This window comes from Grammomys surdaster, unplaced genomic scaffold, assembly GCF_004785775.1.
Source record: "Grammomys surdaster isolate TR1022 unplaced genomic scaffold, NIH_TR_1.0 64, whole genome shotgun sequence".
NCBI classification, from domain to species: Eukaryota; Metazoa; Chordata; class Mammalia; order Rodentia; family Muridae; genus Grammomys; species Grammomys surdaster.
The window spans coordinates 9,208,300-9,216,519 of NW_021604566.1; the positions used below are offsets into that span (position 1 = coordinate 9,208,300).

At 42.8% G+C, this 8,220-nt stretch overlaps 1 pseudogene; it reads right to left on the minus strand.

Moving 5' to 3' along the window:
- Positions 1 to 5,852: 5,852 nt before the first annotated feature.
- Positions 5,853 to 5,972, minus strand: LOC114623979 (annotated as a pseudogene).
- Between the last annotated feature and the right edge of the window lie 2,248 nt (positions 5,973 to 8,220).

Here is an 8,220-nt window from a genome sequence, read left to right on the forward strand (position 1 = left end):
GATGGCAGTGGTAGTGGGCAGGTTATGATGGCAGTGGTAGTGGGCAGGTTATGATGGCAGTGGTAGTGGGGAGGTTATGATGGCAGTGGTAGTGGGGAGGTTATGATGGCGGTGGTAGTGGGGAGGTTATGATGGCAGTGGTAGTGGGCAGGTTATGATGGCAGTGGTAGTGGTAGAGCTGGTAATGGTGGTGGTGGAAGTCATGGTGCTGCTGGTAGTGGGGGTGGTGATACTGTCATATTTTTAGTTAATACTCTGTTCCTGGCAATGTGATAAGCTATTTGAAAATCACTTTGCTTAAACTTCACACCAACATTATAGATGTCCCTAGCTAATTGAGCACTTCTCTTTTGTAAGCACATTACACACTTTAGCTCATTTCATGTAATCAAGCCCCAAATTTTATGTAGTCAGTACGTCTATGACTAGTGCTCAAGAGTAGATAACACTGAAGTACAATAACATATAACAGCATGCCCCAAGTAATGCCACCAACCAGGAATTTAAATGAAGGCATGGAGGGGAGCAAGGAAGGGGCTTCTTCTTGTTACAGTTCCTCAGCCAGACCGACCACCAACTTTCTGTCCTTTTGTACTTTCTGAAATTTTCAGTTTACAAAAATTATATTCTAGAGCCTTCCTTAGAACCCTCCCTTATGCCAAGCACTACCTGACTTGTGTTATTTTTTCCTTTTACTTAAATAGTCTTTGTTCTCATCTAATATATCCTGATTTTGATTTCCCCTTCTCTAAGTCTCATCCCCACCCTCCTTTCATCCAAATTCATTCTACTGCAGTCACTCAGTAGAAAACAAGATGGCTTCCAAGATATAATAATAAGACAAAACAAAAACTAATACATCAGAATAAGACAAAACAAACAGAAGAAAAAGAGACTAAGAAAAGGCACAAGAAACAGATATAGAAGCCAAAACTCACTTGTTCACACACTCAGGGATGCAAAAATCCTAAACTAGAAGCCATAATATATATGCACAGAGCCTATAGGGTAGAAAGAAAAATAGATATACATTGTGTGTGATGTGTATACACGACTGTGTACATGTATGCAGGTGTGAGAGTGTGTATGTGTGTGTTTATGTCTAAGTGTACATGTGTGTATGAGTGTGTGTACATGTGAGTGTGTGAATATCCATGTGTGAGTGTGCATGTGTTGAATGTATGTGTGTGTGTGTGTGTGTCTGAGTGTGGAGGTTAGAGGACAATCACATGTACTCTGTGAAGTAACACAGAGTTACTGTTACTGTTTGAAACAGGGTCTCTGTTTCAATTTTTTTAACTTTATATTAATTCTATGTGAATTTTTCAACACTTATCCCTATCCTACTCATCTCCCATTCCTTTCAACCCACCCTCTGCCCTTGCAACACTCTCCCACTAAAGCTCTCATTGTAGGAACTGTAGTGTTTTACAGTGTGTCATGTTATGCCATTTTGTCTACACTACTTGCAAATGTTCATTGCAATGAATCATTTGTCTGGCTCAAGGCCTCTGGCTTCAGCTATATTATCAATACTAGAACTTCACAGGGACTCTTCTCAGATATCCTATTGTTGCCCTGTGTCAAGGATATCCTTTATCTGTAGGACCAGCCCCTTCATGCACTCCATCAGTTCATAGATGGGGCAGAAGTTTGGGTGGGCCAACTAAGTCGCAGATCTGGACTTGGGTGGTAGTTGAACTGGTCAGACTCTCAGTTCTCCCATACCCACACCACTATGTCAAGATATCCAGCACTACTCTGGCTGGCTCACTCAAAGCCACAGCAGGAAAGGGACATTGACAGTTCTCCCACTCTCTTGCTCTCAGGGCTAGCTAACCCATGTCAGCAGGGCCAGTTTTATTATGTTACCCAGGCAAGATGCATGGCCTGTTCTCCTGAGTGCTGAAGCAGGTGAGGGGTTGGGAAAGGTCTCCTACTCTACCATTCTCATTACCAAGAGGCCAGTTCTCCCACCTGCTATAGGTGGTGAGGGGTGAGGTGGGGGACATCTCTTCCTCACCCATGTCATCGTACTGCCAAGAAGTGACAGGGCCATCTCTCTTACATTCGTGCCCTCAGAGTTAGCTCATTAACACCCCCAACAACTAGGGCCAGCTTTACTGTGTTTCGTGGGTAAGGTGCAGTCCTGCTGTCCCAAGTGCTACAGCTGACAAGAGGCAGGGACAGCTCTCCTGCTCTCACAGTCAGCTACTCCAGAATGCACAGGTTGGGCCAGCTCTGCACAGCCCTCAGACATGGCCCCAGGTGGGAATCTGGGACAGGGACATCAACCTGGCTCATGGTGCTAACAGGACTCCACTTCTGCAGGGCTATAAACTCAGAAATGGCCTTTAGTGGCAGCATGGGGCAGGATATCACAATGTCCTTAGGTTACATTGCCAGCTACTCACATCAGGCTATTCCTCACTACCCCAAGTCTCTAGTTCCTCCTCTCTTCATTGTGCTTACATCCTTCTGCTTCTTTTCCTCTTCCATCACTCTACCATTTACTTACTCATCTTAGTGGTGGCCAGGGCCTCCAGGTGTCTGGGATCCTCTCAGAAGTACTACGCCTCACCCATGTCATGTGGCCCCAGGCTGGTGTCATTTTGGATGCCAGCCTGCCTGCCTGGGATTCATGGCATCTGGCAGGATCTTTATTTTTTAAAGTGGTGGCTCATGCCATTAATCCCAACCTTTGCAAGGCAGGGGTAGGTGGATCATTGAGGTCTAGGTCAGCCAGGGATACACAGAGAAACCTTGTCTTGAAAAAAAAAGTTGCATCATCATCATTATCATCATCATTGTGATAATTATTATTACTTGAATACTGTCAGTATTTATGTATATTCATATATAAGTAAATCTAATTGTGTGAGTGTGAGCACACACATGAAGATCAGAAAACACCCATTGGGAGGAGGTTCTCTCTACCTTTTCATGGGCTCTGGAAATAAAAGTCAGACCCACATGCTTGGGTAGCAACTGTTTCACCCAGGGAACCACCTCGCCTGCTCTACAGGATCTTTTTTGTTGTCACAATTTATCTTCCAAAAATTTTCCCAGTAGCTGTTCCTGTCTCCCCACAAGTATATTGAAATTAATCCTCCCTCTACTGTGCCAGCTTTTACATAGGTCCGGGGAATTAGAATTCATATCTTCATACTCACATGGCAAGGAATTTACAGAATCATCTTCCCATCCCTGGTTTTAATATTCCATTAGTACTTTTTAAAAAATATACATCCTTTTAATGTGAGTGGTGTCGCTGCTGCAGCTTATAATTTGTCACTTTCAACATTTGTCCAAAGGATGAGCCAAATTTTTTAAATTTGTGAAAGAAATGACACAATCAAACCAAATAATCCAGTACTGTTATCTTTAGAAATATATATAACAGTAAACTAAAACTCTTGAAATGTAATTTAGCTGATATGAATGCAAGTTATCTCTAGGTAAATAAGAAAGGAGTAATCTGGGAGCAGAGCTAGGCACAAAAGACAAATCACATGCTCATTACTCTACTCTTTCTTCACTGATTTTCTATACATATTTTTCATGTGTAATGAAATGAAACGTGTTTTATTTAGCAGAAAATTTCAAAGCAGGGAAACTACATATTCTTAGAAGAGTTACTGTAATAGATATAAAGTGATGTTAGAAGGGCCCCTCCCTTGTATTCAGGGATGGATCAGCTAATTCAAAGAGCAAAATGAAGAACAATAAAAAGGAATTCAGGAAGGAATATGGAAGAGGCCAACATCCTGCGATTTCGCCCCAATATATTGGTAGCAACAACAATGATAGCTAATAGCACATGATCTTTTACCATATACTATACAGGTACCATACTAAGTCCCTTACATCTTTGATATCATGGGTTCCTCTAATCACTCTCAACCACTGAGTCCTCTCATTCAGATTCAATGAATGGTTAATACATGGGAAGTTCTCTATAAACACAGGCACCTGGGAACAGAAGAAAATCAAATTGTTCCTTGATATCAAAGGAATACTAAATTCCATCTCCCACCCCACACTTCTGATACCATGAGCACTTAAGTCTCTTGTATTAAATGACATAGCATTTGCATACAACCTATGTGCATATAGCCTATATACATCCTCATATGTACTTTAAATTATCTACAGATGGCTTTAAATGCAGGGTCAACATTATGAGGATAGCTGCAGTATTGTACTGTTCAGAGAAAAATACAGGGAAACTATCTATGCATGCTTAGTAGATTACATTGAACTGTACTTTTAAGAAACATTTTATTGATTCTTTGTGAATTTCATATTATGCACCCCAATCCCACTCATCTTTCCCTCCCCTCCACCCTTGCAACCTCTTCCCCAAGAGAAAAACAAATCTTGTTGTAGGAGATAGTATGTCACAGTGTGTCCCACGGTATACCTTTTTGTTCACACTTCTTATTTGCAAATGATCACTGCAACGACTTGGTCCAAGGCCCTGGATCTGGGCCTCAGAGGCCCACCAGCTCTTTTTCTCTCATGCCCTCAGGACCAACTCACCAGCAATCCCCATGTCCATGGCTGGCTCTACCCTGCTGCTCAGGTGAGATGCAGGTGAAATGTTCTTCTGTGTGTTGCAGATGGCCAGAGACATGGCCAGTTTTCCCACGCTCATGACCCTGAGCCAGATCTCCTATCTGAAATAGATAGTGAGGGGAGGTGGGCATCTCTCCTTTGCCCACACTGCCACACTAAAGATAAGTTGTGGGGTCAGCTCTCCCATGCTTATACCCTCAGGGCCAGACCACACCATGACTCCCCCACCCCAACTCTTTCACCAGCCAACACCCATCATCAGACTGTGCTGTCCAGGTGAGGTGAAGGACCTGCTCTCCCACTCTAATGACCTCAAGGCAGGCCAGCTCTCTAGCTCTCTTTAGGTGGCAAGAGGCAAGGAGGGAATGTATCTCTCCGTTGCCCATGCCCTTGTACCTCAGTGAAGTGGCAAAGCTACTTCCCATGCTCATGTCCTCAAGCAAGCTCACCTCTACCCCCACCACTAAGGTCAGCTCTACTCTGCTACCATGGGAGATGCAGGGGCTACTCTCCCTAGTGCTGGAGCTGGAAAAAAAAAGGGTATCCTTCCTTTGTCTACACCACACAGGAAATGAGTGGTAGGGCCAACTTTCCCAAGATGTCCAGGTGAAGGATGGGGTCAGTTCTGTACAGCCCCCAGACATCAGCCCAGACCACAGACATCTTCCTGACCTTTTGGTTAACAAGTCTCTGCTGCTGCAGGGACATGGACTCTGACATGGTTCCCAATGGCATCACAGGCAAGTACCCCACCATGGTCCCAGGTGGCATAACGGCCTACTAACATCAGGCTGTTCCTCAACTACCCTCGAGTCTCCAGTTCTCTTTTTTTCCACTGTGCCCACACCCTTCTGTTTCTCGTTTTCTTCCATGTATCCACCACCTACTTGCTCCACTCTGTGGCACCTGGGGTCTCTGAATGTCTGGGATTGTTTCAGGTGTGGTCTCTGGAGTGCTGAGCCCCACTCATGCCTTATGGTGCTGGGCAGGGGTCATCTCAGGCATGGTCTTCCCCCAAGCCTGTACAGCACTGGACTGTGGTCCTTGCATGCTAGCTCCCTGTCCAGGCACCACAGTGCTGGTCTGGTGGGTTGCCTCAGTCTTGCTCCTTACCAAGCCTGCCTGAGTGGCCCCAGGTGAGGCTTCTCTGTCTTGTGGTCACTCCAGCCTAGGTTCATGGTACCAAATGAGGTTCATCTAGTCTCCAGTTCACTTCCTATTCGAGCCTGCCTGGCATTACACTGATGATCATCTCAGGCCCACTTTTTTCCGGGAATGTTAGGCTACTAATCAGATGTTCATAGATCAGAACACTGAGCATAGACATACCTTCTGAGCTATGTGACACACACATGTGACACAGCAGCCACACCTGTAACACCTCTGGAAGCAGATCTTGCTATACTTTTAATCTACAGAACCCATGGTAGATGACAGTACATACAAGGCAGTCCAGCAGCCATGCAAAACCAGGGATATCTCTGAGGCTACATACAGTGTGGGTTAAAGACAACTATAATCCCATTGTAATGAGACCTGAAGTTCTAATTTATGCTTGATGAAAATTCTAGATAAAAAAAAAAGCAATTAGCAAAAGGAAGTAGTTAGCCCATTTTTCCTAGTCATAATGGTCCAGTGAAAAGAATGTTGGCTTGTGAATCAGATAGGTCACATGTGTGAAAAAAAAAAGTCACTTATCACCTTAAGAAAAAAACAAGTTAGCTATACAGGACTGGTTTTATACCATGACTTTTGCAAAACCAAATGGAACTCAGTGCTACAAAGGGTATATCTCCTTGCTTTAATGATCTACCATTGTCATCTTAAAATTCTCAGTAATGTTAAACAAAGGTCCTACAGTGGTTTGAATGAAAACAGCCCCCATAGGCTAATAGAAAGTGGCACTATTAGGAGGTGTGACCTTGTTGGGGTAGGTGTGGCCTTGTTGTAGAATATGTGTCACTCAGGTAGTCTTTGAGGTTTGCTCAAAGCCAGGCCCAGTGTTATTCTCTCTTTCTGCTGCCTTCAGACCCACATGCAGAACTCTCAGCTATTTCTCCAACTTCTTGTCTGCCTGTATGTCACCATGCTTCCTGCCATGATAATACTGGACTAAGCCTCTGAACTGCAACCCAGTCCCAGTTGAATGTTTTGTTAGAGTTGCTGTGGTCATTGTGTCTCTTCACAGCAATAGAAACCCTAAGACAAGCCCCTATATTTTCATTTTACACTGGCCCTTCAAGACCTTTAGGCAGTACTATCTCATGACCAATAGTAAATTCCATTACCTATTTCACAAGTCAGCATGAAATATTCACACTGAGCATGCACCAAGAAACCTGGCAAACAGAACTTAGAAACATTTTCAAGGATTAAAAGAACCCTTAAGAATAGGATTCTTTTAGACTTGTGATATGGTATGTGTGTCAAAAAATATTTCAGAAAGAAAAAGAAAAAGCAACTGAGTTTCCAGTTACTGAGATGGTACTTTCTAGAATCTCCATCTCCATAGTAGTGTACTGTACGAATTGTAGTGTTGTATAAATTGTAATCCTTCTCTTATTCAATTTCATGGGAATTTAGGGTTCAAAATCATTCTGGAGTTTCTCGACAAAATATCCTAACAATGCATAATTTTAAAAACTTATGTATTTTGCCTTGTAGCTCAAGAATGTAGTTTTAATGATAGAGAAGTTATGCTGGAAGGATCTTGAAATATCTGGTCACATTATATCCATAGCCAGAAAAGATGAATTTTCATGATTAGCTTCTGCTTTTATTTGGTACAAGACTGCAGCCATAGATAAGTGCTTCCTGAGTTAGGATGGGCCTTACCATCTCAATTTCCTACTCTGTACAATTCCTCATAGACATGCCCAGAGATATACCTAACCTAGATTAGCCTTCACAGGCATGCCCATAGGCTAGACTGATAAGTGATTATAGATTCTATTAAGTTAATAATATATATTAACTATCAGAGAAGGTCAATAAAATTCAAACTTCCTAATTTACTATACACACACACACACCATTTAATTAATAGGAAGAACTTCATTAAGACTTGGAGAGAATGTTCTGTATGTCATAATTTTATGTTATACATATGAGTTATTTCTGACGTTTACTAGAATCTGCATCTTTGTTTGCCAGCTTAGGTCTTTTTAGTTACTTCTGTCCCTGCAAGTCACACAATGTGGCACAAATTATATTGAACAAGAGAAAGAGAAACAAATATGTGTAACTTTTATTTTTTTCAAAGCCTGTTTTTAATGATGGTTCTTAAATGTTTTAACCTCCCTTCTAGCCCCAACCCACCAGAGGTAGTGGAAAGGAAAGGATACAGGGGAGTGGACCTGTTTAGAAATGGTTCTTTGGAGCAAATTTCATCTGCGTTGTCAGGAAATCAGCAGTTCAGTTCACAGGTCACCAGCTGCAGTTGGATCTACTCCACTCACAAACACCAGCAGTCCAGTTCAGGAGTGTTGGTATAGCAGCAGCAGTGGCACAACATAGCAAAGGTAACCATGTCTCAGCCAAATTGGCATGATCTGCAGAAGTAATTTGGACCAGCAGGGACACCAGGAGCAGTTCTCAGCTATGCCTGTCTTAGCAAAGTGTAGATCAGTGAAGACAAGACCA